Source organism: Pongo pygmaeus, chromosome 2 (genome assembly GCF_028885625.2).
Source record: "Pongo pygmaeus isolate AG05252 chromosome 2, NHGRI_mPonPyg2-v2.0_pri, whole genome shotgun sequence".
Classification (NCBI taxonomy): Eukaryota; Metazoa; Chordata; class Mammalia; order Primates; family Hominidae; genus Pongo; species Pongo pygmaeus.
Genome location: NC_085930.1, coordinates 196,138,562 through 196,164,505, shown reverse-complemented (window position 1 = coordinate 196,164,505; position 25,944 = coordinate 196,138,562). Strand labels below are relative to the sequence as shown.

Here is a 25,944-nt window from a genome sequence, read left to right as displayed (position 1 = left end):
CTTGACTTTCACAAATTTTTGGACTTGAAAGTTGCAGATAAGGACTTGTTTGTGTATGCATTTCCTACACCTCCAGTCACACTTGTAACATTTTTCACAGGGATTTTTCTCACTCTGTGGGACCGGCTGCTTGCAACAAGATATGAAAAAAACAAGGCAGTTGAGATGTGGGTGCAGGCCAGGCTCCATAGAGAGACGATCTAAGGACACAGTCACTTGGCAGGTTTGAGTCCTAGTTCTACACTAGCAAGCTGTGTTACTCTGAAAAAGTCGTTTAACCTCTCTGCACCTCAAAAATCACAAGCATTCCTATACACCAGCAAAACACAAGCAGAGAGCGAAATCATGAATGAACTCCCATCCACAATTGCTACAAAGAGAATAAAATACCTTGGAATACCCCTAACAAGGGAAGTGAAGGACCTCTTCAAGGAGAACTACGAACCACTGCTCAAGGAAATAAGAGATGACACAGGCCAGGCATGGTGGCTCACGCCTGTAATCCCAGCACTTTGAGAGGCTGAGGTGGGCGGATCACAAGGTGAAGAGATCAAGACCATCCTGGCCAACCTGGTGAAATCCCATCTCTACTAAAAATACAAAAATTAGCTGGGCATGGTGGCGCGCACCTGTAGTCCCAGCTACTCGAGAGGCTGAGGCAAGAGAATCACTTGAACCCGGGAGGTGGAGGTTGCAATGAGCCAAGATCACACCACTGCACTCCAGCCTGGGTGACAAGAGTGACACTCCATCTCAAAAGGAAAAAAAAAAAGAGAGAGGACACAAACAAATGGAAAAACATTCCGTGCTTGTGGATAGGAAGAATCAATATCATGAAAATGGCCATATCACCAAAAATAATTAATAGATTAAATGCTATTCCCATTAAACTACCATTGACATTCTTCACAGAATTAGAAAAAAAACTACTTTAAAATTCATATGGAACCAAAAAAGAGCCCATATAGCCAAGACAATCCTAAGCAAAAAGAACAAAGCTGGAGGCATCCAGCCACCTGAGTTCAAACTATACTACAATGCTACAGTAACCAAAACAGCATGGTACTAGTACAGAAACAGACACACAGACCAATGGGACAGCATAAAGATCTCAGAAATAAGACCACACATCTACAACCATCTGATCTTTGCCAAACCTGACAAAAACTGGCAATGGGGAAAGGATTCCCTATTTAATAAAGGGTGCTGGGAAAATTGGCTATCCATACACAGCAAATTGAAACTGGACCCCTTCCTTATACCTTATACAAAAATTAACTCAAGATGGATTAAAGACTTAAATGTAAAACCCAAAACTATAAAAACCCTAGAAGAAAATGTAGGCAATACCATTCAGGACATCGGCACAGGCAAAGATTTCAGGACAAAATCATCAAAAGCAATTACAACAAAAGCAGAAATTGACAAATGGGATCTGATTAAACTAAAGAGCTTCTGCACAACAAAAGAAACTATCATCAGAGTGAACAGACAGCCTACAGAATGGGAGAAAATTTTTGCAATCTATCCATTTGACAAAGCTCTAATATCCAGAATCTACAAGGAATTTAAACAAATTTTCAAGAAAAAAACAACCCCATTAAAAAGTGGGCAAAGGACATAAACAGACATTTCTCAAAAGAAGACATTTATGTGGCCAACAAACATACGAAAAAATGCTCAACACCATGGATCATTAGAAAAATGCAAATCAAAACCACAATAAGATACTATCTCATGCCAGTCAGAATGTCAATTAGTAAAGCCACGAAACAACAGATGTTGGTGAGGCTATGAAGAAATAAGATCGCTTTTACACTGTTGGTGGGAATGTAAATTAGTTCAACCATTGTGGAAGACAGTGTGGTGAGTCCTCAAAGATCTAGAACCAGAAATACCATGTAACCCAGCAATCCCATTACTGAGTACATACTCAAAGCAATATAAATCCTTCTATTGTAAAGATACATGCAGGCATATATTCATCACAGCACTATTCGCAATAGCAAAGATATGGAATCAACCCAAATGTCCATCAATGATACACTGGATAAGGAAAATGCGATACATATATACCACGGAATACTATGCAGCCATAAAAAGAAAAGAGATCATGTCCTTTGCAGGGACATGGATGGAGCTGGAAGCCATTGTCCTCAGCAAACTAACAGGAAGAGAAAATCAAACACCATATGTTCTCACTTATAAGTGGGAGCTAAACAATAAGAACACATGGACACAGGGAGGGGAACAACACACACTGGGGCCTGTCAGGGGGCCTGGGGGAGGGAGAGCATCAGGATAAATAGCTAATGCATGTGGGGCTTAATACCTAGGTGATGGGCTGATACGGGCAGCAAACCACCATGGCACATGTTTACCTATGTAACAAACCTGCACATCTTACACATGTATCCTGGAACTTAAAATAAAATTTAAAAAAAAAAAAAACAAAACCTCTCTGTGTCTCAGTTTCCTCATGTATACATTTTGGTTTTTCCAACTAATTTTGAAGTGTCATTGTGAGGATTTTGTTAAATTCAGCCAACAAATGTTGATTATGCCTATGATTTCTGAGGCATTGCTCTGGGTCCTAAAGAAATAGCTGTGAGCAAAAGAGATAACATCCTTGCCCTCATGGAAGCAAGTTCCTAGTGAGAACAGACACGGTAATAACTCAGATGGCCACCTACGCTACTGAAGAGCAACAAGGAAGGATAAAAGGGAGAGAGCCAAGTATGACGGTGGGAGGAGACAGGCAGGAGATTATAATCTTATATAAGGCTGTCAAACGGCCTGTTTGACAAGGTGACATCTAAATAGAAACCTGAAGAAGAGATGAAAACAATGGGATACATGAAGGAAGGTGTCCTGCCTGCAGGAAGCAGTGGAAAGGCTCTGAGACCAAAGTGTGCTTTATATCTGAGGAGTAGGCTCAGTGAGGTGAAGCAGAATGAAGGGGTGGAAAAGAGCAGGAGATGAAGTCTGCAGGGTCTGAAGGTTGGGTCACACAGAATCCTGTAGGCCTTTCTAGGCTCTGAGTAAAACAGGAAGCCTTTCCTGGTTTTTGAGCAGAAGAATGACACATTACTACAGCTTTTAAAATGATCACTCTGGTTACTGCTTTGAGAACATACCACAGGAGCAAGACTATAAGCAGGAGGCTCAGTTAAGAAACAATTCTAAGAGAAAGAACAGGTCTTCTGTCCCGGACCAACATGAATTTGATGAATTGAATAAGTAGTTGTTTCTTAATTTATTGTGAAAGCACAGCTGACATGGTTTGCTAACAGAGTGGGTGCAGCGTGAGAGAAAGAGAATTTAGAATGACTCCAGAGTTTAAGCCCTAAAAGATGGAAAGATGAAATTGTTGTCCACTGAAATGAGGATGGCTCTTTTAGGGAGAAAAGCAGCAGTTCGATTTTGGGCTTGTCATATTTGAGATGTATATTAGATGTCTAAGGAAACTTGTCAAGTAGATGGTTGAATATCTGAGCATGGAACTCAGGGGAAAGGTGTGGGTTGGAAATATAAATTGAGGGTTGTCAGTAAATGGATGATATGAGATGGCCAGGGCATGAGGAGACAGAGAAGAGGCCAAGCCCAAGGGCCACCCCCGGGGGCACTCCACAGTGACCAAGTGAAGATAAGCCAACAGAGAAGCGCTTGAACCCGGGAGGCGGAGGCTGCAGTGAGCTGAGATCGCACCACTGCACCCCAGCCTGGGTGATAGAGTGAGACTCCATCTCTCAAAAAAAAAAGAAAAAAAAAGGAAAAGAAAAGAAAATGAGCCAACAAAAGGAACTGAGAAGGAGAACCTAGTGAGAGAAGAGAAAAAGCAAAGACAGTGATGTTCCAGAAGCCAAGAGAAGAAACTATTTCAAGGAGGATGGAATGGTCAACTGTATCAAAAGCTGCTGATCAGTCAAGATAGGGACTGAGATCTGACCACTGGATTTGGCAAGAGAGGATACTGGTGAGCCTGACCGGTGTGGTTTTGGTGGTGTGATGGGTACAAAAGACTGATCATATTGAGTTTAAATGAGAATGAGAGAAGAGGGAGTGCAGGGTGCAAATGCAGACAACTCTCTCCAGGAGCAGAAAAACTAGGCACACCCCCTCCCTCTTCACCTCCTGCAGCGAGTAAAAGCTTCCTGAAGCCTCACCAGAAGATGATGCGGGTGCCATGCCTGTACAGCCTGCAGAATCACGAGCCAAATAAACCTCTTCTCTTTATAAATTACTCAGTCTCAGGTTTTCCTTTATAGCAATGCAACATGGACTAATACAGTACCCTTATAAAAGAGGCTCTGGAGAACTAGTGAGCCCTGTTAGCATATGAGGACACAGTGAAAAAGCACCATCCATAAATTAGGAAGCAAGTTCTCACTGGATGCCGAATCTGCTAGTGCCTTCATCTTGGACTTCCCAGCCTCCAGAACTATGAGCAATACATTTCTGTTGTTTATAAACCACCCTGTTTACAGTATTTTGTTATCACAGCCTGAATGGACTAAGACAAAAGTTATGAAAGTTTTCCTCCGACTGCCATTATTTTTTCAGGAAAGTTTAAAACAAGGTTATCAACTGAGAGTGTGGATAGGGAAGGTGTTAGAGGCTTGAAGAGAGAGAAAAAGGTGCGAAACAGTCATCTAGATGACAGAGGAATGGTCGTGGGTCTCAACTATCATTCATTGGAATTAACAGCACAGGTTAACAAAGAGATACTGGTGCCCAGGTCAACCTCACAAAGACTTTGATTTCGTTAGTTTGAGAGAAATTCAGGCAGCAATACTTGTAACAATTCCCACCAGTAACACTAATGACAGCCAGGGTTGAGAACCAATGGACCAACAAAATGAAGCGACATGGCCTACACCACCAATGTCCCCTTAAGAGTCATGGCCAAGAATTACGGCCGGGCACAGTGGCTCATGCCTGTAATCCCAGCACTTTGGGAGGCCGATGTGGGCAGATCGCTTGAGGTCAGGAGTTCGAGACCAGCCTGACCAACATGGTGAAACCTGTCTCTACTAAAAATACAAAAAATGAGCGGGGCATGTTGGCAGGTGCCTGAAGCTGAGGCAGGAGAATCGCTTGAACCCAGGAGGCAGAGGCTGCATGCAGTAAGCCAAGATTACCCCACGGCACCGCAGCCTGGGCAACAAGAACGAAACTCCATCTCAAAAAAAAAAAAAAAAAGAATTAGAGTGGGACCATTCAGGATGACACTATGCTTTTCTACAGTCACACTCAGATTTGTGGAGTAGGTATGGTGTTCAAAGAGCTGGATTGAGCCAGGGCTAAATGAGATACTTGTAAAGCATATAGCATGTCTAGACATGGTAAGAATTCAATAAATGAAAGCTTCCATGTTTGTTTGTATTGCCACCTAAGTGACACACGACATGCATGCAGCAAATAAAATCCTGTTTTTATCTCACCCAAATGATTCACCCAATCATATCATATCACGGAACTTTAGAGTCATTTGTGAATAACTAAAACCACAAATGTGTATCCTTAACCATCAAGGTGGTTTTCTCCGGTTCTTTTTATTTGACACTGAGCACTGCACAAAGGGTCACTGGACTTCCCAGCAATCACAGAAGTCACAGGTCACCCCTCCTCTCACCTACCTGCTGTCTGAATTTGGTAACAACAGTTTTGTACCACTTTGTGAAGCCCCTCCATCCACACTACCTGGAGCCTGCACTTTAGTGAGCTCTGCCTTTGCAGTTCGTGTCTGGTAATCTGTCCCACTCCCTCTGAGGAGGCCCACTCCTGCTCCTAGCCCTAAGCCTGGAGCCCAGATACCTATGGAGAGATCACTGGGATGACAAGTGCCACCTCAACACACTCTCCCCCAGTCAGGCCTGGCCGGGTTCCTGCCCACGTAAAACCACCTGCTGGGAAACGACTGCAGACTCTATCCTGACCCAAACTGAGTAGGCTCAAATGCCAACAGAGAGGGGAAGCCCGAGGGCTCACCTGTCCAGGGAGCCTCCACTGTTAGCTCTGCCCTCCCTGATGAGTGGATCCAATGCCGCCCCCGCCCCAACTGCCTGGCAGATTCTTCTTCATTCTTTTAAAGCCTTTGAGGATATCATCTCCTTTTCTGGCCTTCTCTGCCCCTGCGTCCTGCTCCCTCCACAACCTGTACAACTTGCTTTCCTTTGTGTCCCCTTCCACAGGCCTGGCTCTCCTCCTAGACGGAGAGCTCCTCCAGGGAGAGGCTGTATCTCATTTCCCTTTATATCCACAGCCCCTAGCAAAGTGGCCCATCAGGTGGCCAATAACTGAGAATAACCATTAACATGTGCTGTGATATTAAAAATAACCACGATTTATTGGTCTCCAACCATGTGCCCAAAACTAGGTTAGGCACTACATCTAGGACTCACGCCAATGTTATAAGGCAGAAAGGATGAATATAGACTAAGATGGGAAACTGAGGACCAGAGAGGCCAAGCTGCCAAGCTTGCACACCTTAGAAGTGGCATATCTGGAATTTAAACCCAAGTCTGTCTGGCTACAAAGCGTGTGGTTTTTTTTCTGAATGATAAGGTCTTTCTGAGGAAGGTGACCTTGCAAATGGTAGTTAACAGAGAAGACAGTGAGTTGCCTCCAGGCCCTCCTACTGTGAGTCACTGGATCTGGCTGGGGAGACAAGGGCAGGACTCTTCAAGTACAGAAGGATTCCCTGTGAGACGCCTTTGGTTCATCTCCTCCTGGCCAGTTTTTTCCCCTCATCCAAATTTGCAGCCCAGAATAAGATGTTCATTGTGAAAAGCAAAAAGGGAGTCGTCACAAGCCCTCTGGCAGGAAGCATCTTCTGGGGATTCATTCCTCACACCGTCAGCCACCACCTCCAGCTCAGGCCCAAGGGCAGCCTCCTCCCAGCACCAGCACTGTGCAGTCCACAAAGGCAATCCCTGAGGCAGGCTCTTAGGTAACTGATAACTCAGCCTGGCTGCTGCATCACAGCTCCCTAGCTGCCTTCTTCCCTCTCGTACCTGGAACAAATTCCTATGAACCTGGTTCCCAAAAGGATAAGACAAGAAGAACAAGGTCCCAAGCTTGACTCTCCTCCAGGGCTCAGATCCATGAATCATCCCAGAGAATTTTCCCTCTTTCGCCCGGCTGCTTGGCTTTCATTTCCAAGGCTAGAATTGGCAGGTAGGAAAAATGACTCTCTCTGGTGGAGCAGGAGGGCCCACTACAGCCTCACGGGCTTCCCACCACGGGCTACTGCAGATCCACTGCCTGCTCTCACACCTTGATCTTACCGAGAGAGCACCCACTCAACTCACTGGTGGCTGGATGTGTCCTTACCTCAGTGGACAAACAGGAGCATCAGGGGGGCTGAGCTCATTCCATGAGGGCTCCTAAGGGCTGGGCAGGATACTGGGCCCAGGGCTGTGCAGAGAAACCGGTCATCATCCCCACCATCCAGGATGTCACGGTCTAACACAGCAAATTTCACATAGCATAGTGAGCATGGCACAAGAGATCAGAGGTCTTCTCTCTCCTTTGTGGGCTATGAATTTGAAGGGGCTCCTCCGGAACTGAGGCTGGCTGGGGCTGAGGCTGAGCCAAAGGTGTTGGTATAGCAGAGAGACCAGTGAGATAATGAAGAAACGGATCTCTTCAGCAATATGGAATAGCCTGGGTCTCTCTCCAACGACCACATACACACACACACACAAACACACACACATACACACACACTAGAGTTTCTGAACCCCCAAGAGCATACCAGGCCCCAACCTGCACCCTACAACCATCCTGATCCTTCCCGGAGCAAACGTCAGGTGCCTCCAGCCACACTAGCTCAGTGCAGAGGTCTGGCTGCCCGCCCAGTTTGATGAGTGTTGTCAGAAGCCCAATTTCTTTGAGGCCAGGGCCTTGCTTTGTCCTCATCAGTACTTCTGGAGAATAAAGCTGGCCACCGAAGTCCCCCGACAACCCTATCCTTCCTGGTCGTTCTTTCAGACCACTGGCCTCTACCAGACATGGCAGGGCCTGCTGGCGTGGCAGCTCCAACATTCATTCCTGTAGCTTGGCACATCTGGAACAGCCTCCTCCACCCTCACCAAGCTGTTGACAGCCATCCCGACGCAACTCTGGCCCAGAAATTCCCCAGCAACCAGGAAGGCAGGCAGGAGCGGTCTCTCACCCAGGCAGGGAGAGAGCCAGACACACTCCCTGCCTCCTCCCTCCCTCACTCTCTGCTGCCTTTCACCACAGCCTCCAGCTGGTTATCTGAATCAGGGAAGCACAGTTTCTTGCCTGTTGACCAGGTTGTTTGTTTCAACCCTGTAGGGGCTGTGTCTATGACTGTGAACGTTTTCACAGACACCTGTGGGTGCTTTAACAGATGTATGCTCTCAGCAGAGCAAGGGGTGTGTCCGCAATAACAAACCCTTCTGTGTGCCTCTTTCAAACTGTCTCATCCTTAACGTCTATGATCTAATTTGAACATAAAAACTAATCTCAGGCTAGGCAGTGGCACAATTATTATCCCCTTTTATAGGCAAGGAAATTAGGGTTCTGATTAAGTAGCCTGGGGCCACACGGCTGCTGGATGGTGGAGTCTGGACCATAATGTAGGCTCATATTTACCTAAAAATTTACCTACAAAATTTACATCTAAAACATGTTTTATTTTATAGGTAAATGTAAATAATAATAAATACAAATCTAAACATAAACATAAATGTATAAAATAGACTTACTTATAAAATATTTACCTACACAATTATTTTTACATTTTGTGTTTCATAAAGGTGGCTGATTCCGGTCTCTGTGCACCACAAATCATAGCACAATAGAAAAACCATGGGCGTGGTTTAGAAAAAACCTGTGCAGGCAGCACAGGGAGCTCAAATCAGTTTCACCACCATGCGACTCTGGGCAGATAAACATCACTATTTTTTAATGCTCACCTTCTCTTTATCATTGTACTTTTCGTGTATGTGCTGCTGAAGCAAGCACAGATCTCTCACCCTTAACTTCAGTTCCCTCACGTGTACAGTAGAGATAATTGTACCTGTGCTATAGGGTTGTTGGGCAACCTAGAGATATCTATGTGTAGTATCTGGTGTGCTGTGGACACTGTATGAACAGCAGCCATGTTTTCCTCCATCCTTGCTTCTCCAACCACAAACCACCAACAAACTGCTCCCAGACATGCCACGCCCCTTCATCCCCAGGCCCGTGCTCCTGCTGCCCCCAGGCCAGAAAGGTCCTTTCTCCCATTCTCCACCTATCAAAACTCCATCGGTCTCCTGGGTGAAACCTTTCCCATTGTCATGTGGGCCCCAATCCCTGGCTGTCCATCTGATTGATAATGTATTTTGTTCTGCCTAGAGTGGGGTGTTTGCATAACTGACTCTCAAATCCCCCACAGTGTTCATCCCTCTGTATCTCCACTCCCACTCTTCACTCCCTGGGAACCAGTTTTTAATGGTGCCTTTCAGAATAGCTTCAGTGGTCTTATTTAAGTAAGACTAGTTCATTATTTTATAAAATGTCAATCAATATGCGAAACTGTATAGAGCTAAAAATCACCCAAGAGCCCTCTATCCAGGAAAAAATAAATGAATTAGTATCATTCCTCAAGTCTCTATATCTGTATATGGATAGAAGTGTGGAGGATGGAAGAAAGCATGCATGAAAGGATAGATGGGGATTGCTTTACACAATAGCTGTTTTGGGTCAGGGGCAGTGGCTCAGACCTGTAATCCCAACACTTTCGGAGGCCGGCGGAAGGATCACTTGAACCCGGGAGATCGAGTCTACAGTGAGCAGTGATCGCGCCACTGCACTCCAGCCTGGGTGACAGAATGAGACACTGTCTCAAAAAATAATAATAATGTTTTTTTAAAGTAAAATAAAATAGCTAATTTTATTATTTTATTTTATAAGGAAAAGGAACACTTTTTTTTTTAAATGGAATCTCACTCTGTCGCCCAGACTAGAGTGGCGCGACCTCAGCTCACTGCAACCTCCGCTTCCTGGGTTCAAGCCATTCTTCTGCCTCAGCCCCACCGAGCAGCCGGGATTACAGGCTCCCGCCACCATGCCCAGTACAAAATAATTTTTGTATTTTTAGTAGAGACGGGGTTTCACCATGTTGGTCAGGCTGGGCTCGAACTCCTGACCTCAGGTGATCCACCTGCTTGGCCTCCCAAAGTGCTGGGATTACAGGCATGAGCCACCGCGCCCGGCCAGAAAAGGTACCCTTCTATTTTTTTTTGACGGAGTCTCGCTCTGTCACCCAGGCTGGAGTGCAGTGGCGCGATCTCTGCTCACTGCAAGCTCCGCCTCCTGGGTTCACGCCATTCTCCTGCCTCAGCTTCCCGAGTAGCTGGGACTACAGGCGCCCGCCACCACGCCCGGCTAATTTTTTTGTATTTTTTTTAGTAGAGACGGGGTTTCACTGTGTTAGCCAGGATGGTCTCGATCTCCTGATCTCGTGATCCACCCGCCTTGGCCTCCCAAAGTGCTGGGATTACAGGCGTGAGCCACCGCGCCCAGCAGGAAAAGGAACACTTCTAATTAAAGTTAGCACTTAACATCTCCTCAGGTCTCCCCTAACCCCCTATTTCTGGTATATTCTTTCTACTTCCTCACATTCTGTTCCTTAGTCCTCACTGCCCATCCCTGCCCCTGCTTAGGTTTGCTTCTCTATTTGAACGGATTAAGAGTTCACCAATTGGCCTTCTAAGTATGTTTGTCGATTAATCTTTTTCATCCTCAAGTGGGTTTCCTGAGAAGGCCTCTTCAGTGCTAGATTCCCTAAATTCTTGCATGTGTGAGGATGTCTGCCTGACATACTTGCAAAGTAATTTGAGTGTAAAATTCTTCAGTCCCATTGCTTTTGCCCCGGAACTCTGTAAACAATTTTTTTTTTTTTAAAATAGAGATAGGGTCTTGCTCTTTCACCCAGCCCAGAGCACAGTGGCACAATCATAGCTCACTGCAGCCCCAAGCTCCCGGGCAAGGGATCCTCCCACATCAGTCTTCCAAGTAGCTAGGACTACAGGCATGCGCTACCACATCCAGCTGATGATTTTCATTAGGGTCTCACTATGTTGCCCAAGCTGGTCTCAAACTTCTGGCCTCAAGCGATCCTCAGGCTTCTGCCTCCCAAAGTGCTAGGATTTTAGGCATGAGCCACCTCACCTGACCTCTGTAAACCTGTTTAGTCATGTCTGAGACCAACATGACTTCCCTTAAAGCAGATACTAGTTGATCCCAATATCCAGGTTTTCCTTTCAGTAGCAGAAAGCTTTCCCAAAAACTGAGTTTTAAGAAGGCATATGGCCTCTCAGCTGGAGACTTTTTCCCAGAGTTACTTACAGCCAGGTGTGTCTATCTATGTGACTAAGTCTTGGCCAATGGATTATGAGCAAAAGCGATGCGTGCCTCCACAGACTCTCCAATTACCCTTTTAAAGGTTCACCTTTGTATGATCTTTAGATCTTTGATTTAAGTGCTTTATCTTTTTTCTCAGCATAGGCTGTGATTTTCCTCAAGCCTTCCTTCTCTGTTAGCAATTTAATTTTCAACAGATTCTGTTATGTTTCCTGTTAACTTTTTCTGTAATAACATTGTTTTTATCCTCAATGTCTTCCTTGGCTCTGTAATTACCTTTTTTATTTCATTGAGTAGTTTCATCATCTTGTCTTTGGGATCCAATTAATTAGTTTTCAATAATCTTGATTTTGCATGAATGAATTCCCCATACTGCCTCTCCTACCCGAGAGCCAACTCTAACCCAGGAATTATCTTGGAGGATGGGGAGAATAGGCAAAAGATGTCCCATTCACCATTAAGTGAGACAATAATTTTGCTCACATGTTATGCCCCTCCACCTTCCCAACTCCTACTCGTCCTTAAAGGGACAGCTCAAGGCCCATTACCCCACGTTCCTCCAGCCAACTGCTGTTCCTGTTCCAGTCCCCAAAGAGTTTCTCCAAACTAAAGGATTCGCAGGCACTACCTGGGCTCACAAATAAACCTGGATCTTTTGAGAAACGAAATGAATCTTCTCCCTCTTCACACATGGTTGGGCACATAAAGATTTTATTTGAAGATTTCTGGATTACTGACTGGCTGGATAAAAAGGAAGGTAAACCCTAGAACCAAGACCCAGAAAACCTGTCAACATCAGACCCACTAGTCCCAATTTGACAAAAAGTTGGATAACACCATGAGGCAGGTGGAAAGAAGAGGATTCGGCAAGAGATATTGTCCTTGAAACATTAAAAGAGAGGGAACAATCGTCTTAGCCAGCAAGCCAGACCTTCACAGCCTGCCTTTGCAGGCACTGAAGTGGAGGCTGAGACATGGGCTCTGGAGGCAAGCAGGCCTATGTTCAAGTCCACACAACTCAACACACTCACGGTCTAACTTTGAGCAAGTCACTGAATCTCCTTCAACCTTTGTTTCCTCGCCTATTAATTTGAGATAATAGGCCGGGCATGGTGGCTCATGCCTGTAATCCCAGCACTTTGGGAGGCTGAGGCGGGCGGATCACAAGGTCAGGAGTTTGAGACCAGCCTGACCAACATGGTGAAACCTCGTGTCTACTAAAAATACAAAAATTAGCCAGGCATGGTAGTGTGTACCTGTAATCCCAGCTACTCAGGAGGCTGAGACAGGAGAATGGCTTGAACCCGGGAGGCGGAGGTTGCAGTGAGCCGAGATCACACCACTGCACTCCAGCCTGAGCAACAGAGTGAGACTCCATCTAAAAAAATTAAAATTAAAATTAAAAAATTAAAAATTGAGATAATAATAGTGTATGCAATGTTACGAAAATTCTATTAAATAACGCATGTAATGGTTCCAGCCTCAAGTCCCGCCACTTCATGCCTCATGCATTTCTCTCCAGGAATATCAACCTGCTAGTGTTTCCCTGACATATACAAAATGAGCCATTTCTCACCCTCAAATCTTTGCTCCTGCAGCCTTCCCCTGCCTCAAAAATGCTCATTTCCCGGAGGCTAACAGCTACTACCTTCTAAGACACAGCTTGTGTGTTGCCTCTTCCAGAAGTCTTTCCCAAACTCACTGGATCTTCTTCCCATCATCTGTGCACACCCAAATCATAATATTTATCACACTATATTGTAATTAATATGTGCATATCTGCCTTCGACTAAGCTCTGGAAGCAACAGACTATGGGGATTATTTGGATCTATGTTCTAAAAATGAGCATTGCAGTCCCAGCACAGTGGCTCACGCCTGTGATCCCAGCACTTTGGGAGGCCGAGGTGGGTGGATCACCTGAGGTGAGCAGTTTGAGACCAGCCTGGCCAACACGGCAAAACCCCATCTCTACTAAAAATAACAAAAATTAGCTGGGCGTAGTGGTGGGCACCTGAAACTTTGGATGAGTTTCTGGCCCTTTCTGAAGCTTGGTTTTCTTATTTGCAAAATGGAGCTAATGATACCGACACAGCAGATCTTCCTATGATGATTGGATGAGAGAACACACAACATGCCTAATCAGGGCCAGGCACACAGCAAAAGCCCAGAAGATGGTAAATTTTGCCACGTTTCCTTCACCAGACTTGGTTAAGACTTAAGTCAAAACATTCTTCTTCACTTGCTGGAAAGAAAGGGATCAGCCTTAAACATGGTGGGTGCCCTCAATTCCAGCACAGAGGACCGTCGAGAGGTTGTAAAGGGTACAGCGTTCCTAAAATTAAAGCTGGAAGCTCGGCACTGTACTAAGGAAAACTCCATCAACCAAGAGACGGATGCAGATTTACAAAGACTGCAATGAAAAAAATTTACAACCATCCTCCTGGGACATGCAGTACTTTTCCAGGTGCCAGATTTCCTGATCATCCAAAGTGTATGTAATGTATTTATTCCTGTGGAAATAATTTATGAATACAAGGTCAAAAGGAGCTGAAGCCAAGGACAGAACAGGGAGAGAGTTGCCAAGATCCAAGGGAAACAAGGCTTAAGCCTCCTTTGATGGCTTCCATCTTATTCCACCTTTTTAGAGCAGGTGAAAACTACTTCATTACATTGTCTATAACTTGTCCCACCCCTTTAGTTCTAGTTTGCACCTTTCTGCTTCTTGCCCCGTGGTCACAGACTCTCAAAGCTGGAGGGGGCCTAAGTGGGCATTGAGGTCAACCCCTCTGCAATGCAGAAGTCCTCTGATGGCAAACAAGTTTACTTGCAACTTTTCTTTTTTTTTTTTTTTTTTTTGAGATGGAGTCTTGCTCTGTCGCCCAGGCTGGAGTGCAGCGGCACGATCTCAGCTCACTGCAAGCTCCGCCTCCTGGGTTCACTCCATTCTCCTGCCTCCACCTCCCAAGTAGCTGGGACTACAGGCACCCACCACCACGCCCGGCTAATTTTTTGTAGTTTTAGTAGAGACGGGGTTTCACTGTGTTAGCCAGGATGGTCTCGATCTCCTGACCTCAAGATCCGCCTGCCTCGGCCTCCCAAAGTGCTGGGATTACAGGCGTGAGCCACCGTGCCCAGCCTACTTGCAACTTTTGCTTGGATCACTTTATAACACGGCAGTGGCTTCCTTGTAACATAGCTTGTTCCATTGTTGAGTAGCTCCATTAAGTCAGTTCTCCCTTATTTGTTTTCCTGCAACTCTTTCCCCTCCTCACCCACCCCCATCTTGCTTCTCCCCTCTGCAGCAGCCACTCAGTGTGACTCTAATGAAGTGTGATTTCTTCCACATGAAAAGGATGCCTCTTATTTTTATCTCTTGCAAACTAGAAAGTCCTAGTTTCCACATTTATTCCACCTCCGATATGCTGTCCTAAGCCACTGTCATCCAAGTAGCCAATTTCTGGGTGTGCATCATTTTATCACTCTCTGGAGGGGACCCAGGAAAGCATAACACTCCAGGTAGGTTTGAACAACCAGACAAAGTACAATATAACTGTAACAATTTCTCCTCCAGAGCCCAAGATCAAACACTCCTTTTCTTCAGCTCTCTCTCCTCCCTCCCTACCACTTAAGTGCCAATTCTCCCACGAGGTCCTGTTCCTGATCCTGAGACCAGAAACAAACTTGGAAGGCCCAAGGATGGTGGGAGGGGGAGGGGAACGGGATGACGCAGCTCAGTTTTTGCACTTCAAGCTGAGGACACCAAACCAGGCAGGCTACCTCCAAAAATAACCTTCCATGCAAACAGCCTCTTGGTAGCTTCCTGAGAGCCCTTCAATTCAGCTTTCCAGAGTGCAGACCCCAGTGTTTCTGTGCCCACTCTCTCACCATCCTTTCCAGAACTTGATGGACTAGGTTCATTTAACCCACTGACATTTACAACCATCTTTCCATATGTTTGAGGTCTAAAAACACTTCGAAATATATTTTTATGGGAATACATAAATGTCCATCAACAGAAGATTGGTAAGGTAAACACATTCAAAATATAGAATGCAATGCAGCTATGAAAAAAAAAATAAACACTGACATGGGAAGACCTCCAATACATACAGTAAAATGAACAAGGCAAGTTTGTAAATGGACTAGGATAATGCCAGGAATGTCCGATCTTTTGGCTTCCCTGGGCCACATTGGAAGAATTATCTTGGGCCACACATAAAACACACTAACACTAATGATAGCTGATGAGATCAAAGAAAAAAGAAAAACACAAAAAAACTCATAATTTTTAAAGAAAGTTTACGAATTTGTGTTGGGCCGCATTCAAAGCCATCCTGGGCTACACGCGGCCCGCACGCCACAGGTTGAACAAGTTTGATCGTAATCCATCTACTGAGTTTTAAAAATGTATTTGCATATAACCATAAATACACTATAAATGTGTACAAAGGGGCTGGAAGGACAGACATCCAACTTCAAACGGTAGTCACTGCAAAGAGAAGTGGAATGAGGGAGGAATGGCATAAGCTGAGGGGTTAATTTTTTACCCCATTTGAATATTCTAAAAAAAAAACCATTTCATTTATTATTTATGTGAAGAAGCCTCCCAGTCCTACATATATGTTTCATTTGATAATCTCAGAGCTGGAAGGGGCTACACAGGGCTGAGAGTTGATTCTCTGAGGTGGCATACCCAGGGTGGCATGCATTTGTCCGAGGTCAGAGAGCTAGCCACCAACAGCCAGAGACCACAAGTCACAGTCCAGGTCTTGAAATAATGGGTGTCCCAGTGGATTAAGGAGAGGACTTTGACTTGATTACTAAATCGGATAGACTTTCCTATTTTATTTGAGTCAAAAATTCCTACTTGGGTGTAACAGCAAGTTAGAGGAGACCAAGAATCATTAAAATCAGAGGTGGAAAAGGGACCCTGTCTTCCCATAGAAGGGGTGTGAGAGAGGGCCTGCTACCAAGGACTGGGACCTTCTCTAGGTCCCCCGCCCTCATCCATAAAGCAAAGGGAAGGGACTAACAGAGGGGATGGGAGATTTGCAAGCATGGGGCGTTGTGTGTGTCAGGTGTTCATCTGAGCTACCACCACATCTTCGGCATGAGAGACCGGCAGCAACGCTCCCTGAATGCATTCTGGTGAGGCTGCAGGTGGCAGTCAGGGACCTAAACTGCATATGGAGGCTGCCTCCCAGGAAGGGAAGGCTGGGCTCGAGTCTGATTTAGGTCCAACTCATATTGAGCCACTTGAGCTGTCACATGGGTTATCTCATTTAATACTCACAAAATGTTTACAAATATGCTCCAAGAAATTCAAAAGTCACTTTCTAAAAGCATAAATCCATTAAGGGGTGGGGCCCTTATTTGAAATCAGGTTTCCTGACTCCGAATTCAGTGCTCCCTCCACCCTGTCTGTTTGCGACACAGCAAGGCCTCCTTACTTGGGCAGTAAAGCTTAAGAAGTGCCCAGGTTGGAAGCTGGGCACAGTGGCTCATGCCTGTAATCCCAGCACTTTGGGAGGCCAAGGCAGGAGGATCAGTTGAGCCCAGGAGTTCAAGCCTGGGCAACACGGTGAGACACCCATCTCTACAAAAAAAATAAATAAAATTAACTGGGTGTGGTGGTGCGTGCCTGTAGTCCCAGCTACTCGGAGGCTGAGGCAGGAGGATCGCTTGTGCCTGGGAGGTCAGAGACTGCAGCGAGTCATGATCATCCCACTGCACTCCAGCCTCGGTGACAGTGCAAGGCCCTGTCTCAAAAAAGAAAAAAAAAAAAAAAGGTCCTAGGTTGACTTTCTGTCTCTCTCCTAACTCCCAATCCTCCCTACACACACATACACACACACAGTCCCATGACGGCGACAGCAGAGACAGGCTCCTAGCCAGCACAACTCAGTGCCTCAAATATGCATCATGTGACTGAAATAGCTATGGCTCGGCTGATAAGATGTCTGGGATGTACTTTCGTGTAATCTGGGGTTGACGATGGGGTTACGGATCAGCCATGCGTTTCAGTCATAGTTGAAGCCAGGTGATATGATACAGGGTTCCTTACACTCTTCTTTGTGCTTTTGTATGTTTGAAATTTTCCATAATAAAAAAGACTTTTTTTTTCTGATGTATCATGTGAGTGATCATTTCTCTCTCAACTTGTCACTTGGTGGGGGTTTCCATTTTAATTAACTTTCTGCTTCCCTCAGCACAGAAAACCAAACAATGGCCTGCTGTCATGGTATGAAAAAATATCAGGAGCAAAAGCGTGCGGCTTGTGAAAACCTCAGTTATAACAATAACAGCTATTACTTAACTGAATGCTTCTTGTATACCTGGCACTGTACTGAGCCTTTTACCCACGATTTCATCTAATGCTCATAATCGCCCTATGAGATAAGGTCTGTTATCCCCATTTTACAGAGAAGGAAATTGAAACTTAGTAAGCTTAAGTAGCTTGTCCAAGTCTACACAAGTGATACATAGTGGGCAAGAATGCAAATCCCGAATTGCTTGTGCTGTTAGTTTTTCCCATTCCCACAATAGATATTTAGCTACTTTAAGACTTTATAGGTAATTGAACTAAATCCATGAACTTTTAAAAATGGTCATACCCTTTAAAGTATAACCCACTAATTTCAACTTTAGGACTATCCTATGGGAATCATCTGGAAAATGAACAGAGATTCCTTCATAAATATTTTACTTTATTTCATTTCATTTCATTTTGAGACAGAGTCTCGCTCTGTCACCCAGTCTGGAGTGCAGTAGTGCGATCTCAGCTCACTGCAACTTCTGCCTACCAGGTTCCAGCAATTCTTCCACCTCAGCCTCCCGAGTAACTGGGATTATAGGCACCCTGGCCACCACGCCTGGCAGTTTTTTGTATTTTTGGTAGAGACAGGGTTTCACCATGTTGGCCAGGCCGGTCTCGAACTCCTGATCTCAGGTGATCTGCCTTCCTCAGCCTCCCAAAGTGCTGGGATTACAGGAGTGAGCCACCACACCTGGCTCTTCACAGATATTTTAATCACAGTGTCAATTACAATAAGCGAAAGTTAGATGTGGTTGGCTGTCCAGTGTGGCCTCATGCAGGAGGCCTTTCCCACTGCTCCAGTCATTGGTGACTCCCTCCTCAAGGTCACACGGCATCCCACACTAATCTCTTGTTACCCCTGCCTCCTCCTTTGAACTATCAGCTTCTAAAAAACTAAGCTCTTCTTATTTGTCTTTGGTTTAGAGTGGGCACTCAAATATGTGGTGAATAAATTAATGTGACCCTGGAGCTGCTCATTTAACACATGCAGACGTTGAAGACTGGGGTATTAAAGTTAAGTTTTTGAAGGTCACAAGGGCAGACTGGAACTCAACACCATGAGCAGGGCTCTTCTCTCCCCACTGTACTGTCAGTACCTGTAGACTTCTCAAGAACCGATGGGTGACAGCTGAACATCTGAGGCAACAGTGGGAAAGGCAGAGGCAGTTGGAGGCTCCTGAAATTTTATAGGCCCTCACTGAAATGATCAGATCCCAGGGGCCCACACAACCTTGGAGATGCCGAACAGCTGATATGGGTGACGAATGAAAGGATACAGCTTTAATGCAATGTTAACCATGAAATGTATATATGGGAAGGTTAAGCAAGAAGGCAAGAGACATAACTGCACATACAGTATGTTCTCAACCATTTACAAAAAATAAATCCATTTAAAAAAAAAAGAAGAAGGAAAATTGCCAACTGTTAAGAGGGGTTGTCTTTGGATAGCGGAATTTTTTTCTGTTTCTCTCTGCTTTTTTGTACAGTACTTTCCAAATTATCCTCAACGGTCAAGTCTTTTTTTTTTTTTTTGAGACAGAGTCTTGCTCTGTCACCCAGGCTGGAGTACAGTAATGCAATCTTGGCTCACTGCAACCTCCGCCTCCAGGGTTCAAACGATTCTCCTGCCTCAGCCTCCAAAGTAGCTGAGATTACAGGCACCCGCCCACCATGCCCGGCTGATTTTTGTGAGATGGGGTTTTACCATGTTGGCCAGGCTGGTCTTGAACTCCTGACCTCAGGTGATCCAGCTGCTTCGGCCTCCCAAAGTGCTGAAATTACAGGCATGAGCCACTGTGCCCGGCCCCTAGCTTTATTTTTATAATCAGAATAAATAAAATTTAAATCACTACATTGACTCTGAAGGCTAACCTGACCTTTCTAGTATAATAATTACTTAGAAAATCATCTCAGTATTTTAATATGGTGAAACTGCACTGCTCAATGCTACTGTTACATATAAGCCTATCAAAAATACATCTATAGGAGTCAGAATGCCATCGTATAGTTTTCTGCAGACAAGCAAGAAAAAATTCATTTGCCTCTAATTCAGTTTTTATAGAACAAATCACTGATACTACATCGGAGCAACTAATTCCCTGTCTAAATTCTTAGGAATCTAATGGTCCAGAACAATTACTATGAATTTCATTAATGAATTATTCCTGTATATTTTTAATGCAACCATGTCCTCGTATGTATGAAGGACCAGATTTTCTCTGAAGCCTTCCCTCTTGTACTCTGTCATTTACCACCTGCTCTTGCCTTTATTCATGAAGAGAAGGGGACCCCAGAGGTCAATACTGAGATAAATTAGATCAATTTTCTCTGGGCTCCTGAGAGCAATTTCTAAGGGAGAGCCAAAAGTGTTTTAAGCAAGGGTGGTGGAGCTAGGCTGGGCTTCCCTCAGGCAAAGAACGGGTGGGTCTCCATGCTCTTTGTAATCCCAGGCTAAGCACAAGACCCCCTCCACCCCCACCACCTGTTTGTCAGTAAATACAGAACACATAAATAGAATGACTTGAGATTTTACTCACTTATGTGTGAAGGTTCTGGTTTTAATTTTTTTTTTTTTTTTTTTTTACTAGTTCTAGTCATCTTAGAGTCACACAAACTTCACAACTACTCAAAGCCTCCCTTGATAGTTTGGCAGGCCTTGCTTTACACCTCTTTGTGACAGGTGAGGTCTTCTAATCTAAGCACATGAGCTTACCCTATGGGGTCATTCCCCCACTAACATTCCCTACCCCTTTAAAAGCTGGCCTCACACCAGTCAGAATGGATATTATCAGAAAGTCAAAAAGTAACAGACGCTGGCAGGGTTGCAAAGAAAAGGCAATGCTGATACACTGTTGGTGGGAGTGTAAATTAGTTCAACCATTGTAGAAAGCAGTGTGGGGATTGCTCGAAAAACTAAAAATAGAACTACCATTGACCCAGCAATCCCATTACTGAGTAAATACTCGAAGGAATATAAATTGTTCTACCATAAAGACACATGCACGCATATGTTCACTGCAGCACTATTCACAACAGCAAAGACCTAAATACCCATCAACAGTAGCCTAGATAAAGAAAATGTGGTACATATATATACTATGGAATACTATGCAGCCGTTAAAAAGAATGAGATCATATCCTCTGCAGGAACATGGATGGAGCTGGAGGTCATTATCTTTAGCAAACTAATGCAGGAGCAGAAAACCAATACCACATGTTCTTACTTATAAGTGGGAGCTAAATAATGAGAACACATGGACACAAAGAGGGGAAACGACAGACACCAGGGCCTTCTTGAAGGGTGGAGGGTGGGAGGAGGAAAGGGAGCAGGGAAAAGAATTACTGGGTACTAGGTTTAGTACCTGAGTGACTAAATACTCTGTACACCAAACCCCCATGACACAAGTTTACCTGTATAACAAACCTGCACACGTACCTCTGAACCCAAAATAAAAGATAAAAAAAAATAAAATTTTTGATCGAGACCATCCTGGCTAACAAGGTGAAACCCCATCTCTACTAAATATACAAAAATTAGCCGGGCGTGGTGGTGGGCACCTGTAGTCCCAGCTACTCGGGAGGCTGAGGCAGGAGAATGGCATGAACTCAGGAGGCGGAGCTTGCAGTGAGCCGAGATCGCACCACTGCACTCCAGCCTGGGGAAAAGAGCGAGACTCCGTCTGAAAAAATAAAAATAAATAAATAAATAAATGAAAATTTTTAAAAGCTGGTAAGCACTCAAGCCTGCCAAGAGGTCTGACCAGTCATAAGAATGCGTCATGTGACTTAATGCCCTCAACAACCCCAGGAGATTCATACACCTTACTCCCCTCACTTTACACAACGCAGAGGCTGCCTGCTGGTTTTCTGTGGTTGTTGTTTTGTTCTGTTTTCTGTTTTTGAGACAGGGTCTCGCTGTGTCCCCAGGCTGGAGTACAGTGGTGAGATCTCGGCTCACTGCAACCTCCACCTCACAGGCTCCAGCGATTCTCCTGTCTCAGCCTCCCAAGTAGCTGGGACCACAGGAGTGTGCCACCACGCCCAGCTAATTTGGTTCTTTTATTTTTTGTAGAGATGGCGGTGGGGGAGGTAGTCTCACTCTGTTGCTCAGGCTGGTCTCAAACTGCTGAGTTCAAGGAATTCGAACTCTTCCCTCCTTGGCCTCCTGAAGTGCTGGGATTACTGGAGTGGGCCACCGTGCCTGGCCCAGCCTGCTGGTTTTAAAGTAATACTGGAGACAGGAATATGACCCCAAACCCCTCCTATGGCCTGAGCATCTTCCGCTCCGCTGGAACAGCCTATGCAGAGACTGGGCAAGGATTCTCACTGTACAAAGAAGGAAACTGGAGCCCAAGAGGTTAAGTAGCATGAACAGCTAAGTGCTGCCTCTCTCTTCTGTCTTCTCACTGCCTGTTGCTTTATGATTTCATACAAAGCAGCCCCTAAATGGGGAAGCACAAGACAGAGAGACATGGAGGAACCCAGCACAAGAGTAAAGTGAACCGTTCAGCAAACACTAAAGAAAGCTGATCCCCAGAGATAACTGCACTATTCAGCATACCCACCACTGGGATCCCTGGCTTTGCTTAATAATCAAACCTATTTAAATCCGTAAGGAATTGGTTCTCTGACTTAAAGGGTGTTGTTATAACAACCATAACTTTGGCTTTTCTCTGGAGTACCAACTACTGGTTTGATGCAACCATTTCCCTTTTACGCAAAAAGGTGCACTAAAAGTAGACCACGCGTTGTTGTGTATCATGGGCAAGTAATTTCTCTTCTCTAGGCCTCCGTTTTCCCATCTGGAAAGTAAAAGGGTCCAGTCACATGATTTCTGAAGTTCCTTACAGGGTCAGCGTCCTGGTGAGAAAACTATACTGCAGTGCCAAGAGGAATTGATGTAGGATTTTTCTTCTTGGTCCTCCAGCCAGCAACGCCCCACCTGTGCCTCGCTCGGCCATGCAGGTGTGTCCCAGCTCACTGTATTATAGCTTGTACCCGCGTTCGGTGGTTCCGAGCTCTTGCAGCACACCAAAGAATAATGAGGATACACTGGACATTGAAGGGAGAGGAAGGCAGATAAGAATTTTATTGAGTGTTGAAAACAGCTTTCAGCAGAGAGGGGACACCGGGTTGGTCCCCTACCTGAAGACGGAAAAGTTCCCCAGTGTGGCTGGGTCAGGGGCCTTTTATGGACTCAGAATAGGGAGTGCATGCTGACCGGTTTGTGAGTATGCAAAAAAGATTAAAGCAAAGACACCACTCAAAGGTGGGCACGGCAGCATAGAAAACCAATTAGGAAAAGGTGGGTATATGTAAAATAGGTGAAAGGTAGGGATCAATTAGGGGAAAGCACGACAAACAGACAAGTTCTCACTCTGGTCTGAGGATTTAACTCTTAGCTTGGCTTTCAGGCTTTAAACTGTCTTTGGCCTGGAGGTGGGGGCTTCACCGGGTACCCGCCCCTATCTGCCTAGGCATCCGGCTGCCTCCTGTTGCTACCAGAATCACACTGAGAGTGAAACACGCTGGAAACTCTAAGGAAAAGAAACAAGCGTTAACTAGGAGATAACAGGGACAGTGCAAAACAACACGTTAACTTTGGGGAAATCCGGCTTCTCAGTGTTTTTTTGGTTTTCCTACTTCTTTGCCAAGTACACAAATAAGCAGCTACTTCCATGGGACTCTCATTAAAAAAAAGTAACTTTAATAAGATCAATGAAAACAACGCTTTGTTCTCCCACGAGTGGCTCAGGAGTAGCTTGCTAAGAGACACTTTCTTCCCTGTGGGGCTGATGTCAACAGCCCGTGCTTTTGCCCAAAGAAAGGCCTCCTGGCACAAGGATGAGAGGCAAAACATCTGAGTCTCCATAGCTGGCCTTATTCCAATTTGAGGGGAAGGGGCAGCCAGGACAGAAAAATAACTAAGCTTTTGAAAGGCTAGAAGTAGAGTAAGGAATTACTAAATCTATTTTTTCTCAACAGAATAAAGAACTCTTGAAACGGATAATGGAAGGGTGCAGCTTTCGATTTGAATTACTCTTTGTTTAACCCTATTCTGCCTAAGGCCACTGCCTTTTAAGCCAATCACAGAATCCCGGTTTTGCCTTTAGTTGCCCGCAGAGCGATGCAGTGGGAGTTGGGAGACCCACACTCCAGTGTTCTCTCTGTGGCCCGTTTCACCCGGTTTAAACTTGGACAAGTGGCTGAACTCTCCGGCCTCAGCTTCCTGCCTGTAAAATGAGAAGGTTCCCCAGATGCTCTCTAGACCTTTTCAATAACAGTGGAATAGGATTGGAGGCTCTCCAGTTCCCCCCGGGGACAGGTTAATCTTCAGCCACACTAGCCAAGGTGAGGCAGCAGCCCGCCCGCTCAGCAGGCACACACTGGGGCGGCGGCGCCTCCATTCCTGCTCACACTGCACGCCCACAACCTGCACCAACACCATCGCCTCAGAGACCAATTCACCGCGAAACCATCTCCCTGCTGCAGATCGTGTCTGATTAACATCTGCAAAGCTGAGCTGAGCATACGTAAGCAAAGAAAAAGCAAAACAAACAAGAGTCCTCTCTTTCCGGACCTCGGAATTTCTTTCAAATAAACTCAGAATTGAAAATTGCACGTCCCCAGCTAGAACACGAGGTTTCGGCTGGCCTTGCTTGCGAAAATGCATTAACAAGCCAAAAGGGGCTAGTGACATCTGGAGTGTCTGGGCACACGGACACGGGCCTTAGAGGCAAAGCGCAAGACCGCACTGGGCGACGCGTACATTCTTCCCGCAGGCTGAGGAAGCGCCCAAAATATCCCCCACAGAGGGAATCGCCGGAATGCGGGGACAATAGTGCGCCCAGCACTCTCTTTTTCTGACGGGCACCCTTAGACTTAACCCAACCCACATCTCTAAGAGACCTCCAGGAGGTGAAGGTGAGGGGTGGTCCACTTCACCCAAACGAATCCGCCACGGCCGGGGACCGACTCTCAGCCTGGAGTAACCTTTTTGTAGCTGCTTTCTTGTTTTGGTTTCCCTTTTTAAGTCTGGCAGTTTAGTCTGACGCCCAAGCGGTACCTTTTAAATGTCTCTCTCGCCCTCTTCCAGCAAGTGGCGCCTCTAGAGCCACTCCCTCCCCCGAGGCTGAGACAATGGCTCGGCACCGCAGGGCGGCCCCTAAGGGTTTGCGGTGCGTCCAGATCTCCGGGCAGGGCGCACGTGCGTTTGTTATGGTGCCTGTGCCCTCTCCGCTGCCGCGGGCCTCTATTTGTCGATCCGTAAACCCAGAAGGCAGGATTTGAAGGAACCCGGACTCTGCAAGGCGCACCGCCCCCCCGCCACCCCACCCAATACTGACGGTGCCGTGGAGAAATCCGTGTTCCCCGGGGCTGCGTGCACGTGGGTTTGTTGTGGATCCGCAGGCTCGCGGAGCCAGAGAGAAGCCAGGGTGGCGCTTTGGCCCGGACAAAAATACACACACCCCCAGCCAAAAGGCGGCCAGCCCCGGAGCCAAGGCAGCTGAGGCGGAGCTGGAGAGAGATTCCCTGCGCCCTACGCGCGCCACTGGCCCCGCGGCTCCGCTATCCTCCCGCGCCCCTTTGCATCACACTCCTCCCGGGATAGCCCGGGCCGGGCCGCGCCGCCGCCCACCGCACCCCCTACTCACTCGCTGCACTCTCGGCCGCGGAGGCTGCGTTTGCTCAGCCCGCTCGGTGGCGGCCGCCCGCTCCGCGCCCACGCCGGTCGGTACCGGCTCCCTTTGTTAGCGCCGGGCAGTGCCCCAGGCGTCTTCCTCAGCCCGGCCCTGCCCAGGACTCCCCTCCCCCAGGTGACTCCAGAAAACGCGCTCGGCAAGGGCAGGAGCGCCCGGGAGCTGGGAACCCCACTAGGGAGTCTCGGAGGAGGGGTCCGCTGGGGAAGAACGGGGGACAGAAGACGCAGAGTGGAAGGGACTGGAGAAGGAAGGAAGAAGAGCGCGGCGGAGGGGCGGGAAGGAAGCGAGTCGCCTCCGTATGCAAATAGAGTTGCGAAGACTGGGTCGGTCTCCGCCCCCACTCCACCTCTCGCCACCGGCCACACCGCGCCCCAAACCGGCCTGGAGGTCGCTAGCGAGTGGGCTTGGGGTTAAAGATTCCTGATGAAGGCACTGAGTGATGCTAGAATCCTGCCTGCCCTCAAGGAGGGTGGATCGAGGGCCGAGTGGGAGGGGCCACGCGGCTGCGCCAGGACCCCTAAATGCCTCTTCCCAGCTTGGCC

At 46.4% G+C, this 25,944-nt stretch overlaps 1 protein-coding gene across 4 annotated transcripts in view; it reads right to left on the bottom strand.

Moving 5' to 3' along the window:
• The window catches only part of ST6GAL1 (ST6 beta-galactoside alpha-2,6-sialyltransferase 1), a 152,921-nt gene extending 127,234 nt beyond the window's left edge, over positions 1–25,687 (bottom strand). For 2 of the 4 annotated variants that reach the window (XM_054480236.2, XM_063662502.1), the window contains exon 1: positions 25,355–25,687. The gene's annotated coding sequence lies outside the window, so the exon portion shown is untranslated. The remainder of the gene's footprint in view (positions 1–25,354) is intronic. The other 2 variants (XM_063662501.1, XM_063662503.1) reach the window with 1 other exon arrangement.
• Between the last annotated feature and the right edge of the window lie 257 nt (positions 25,688–25,944).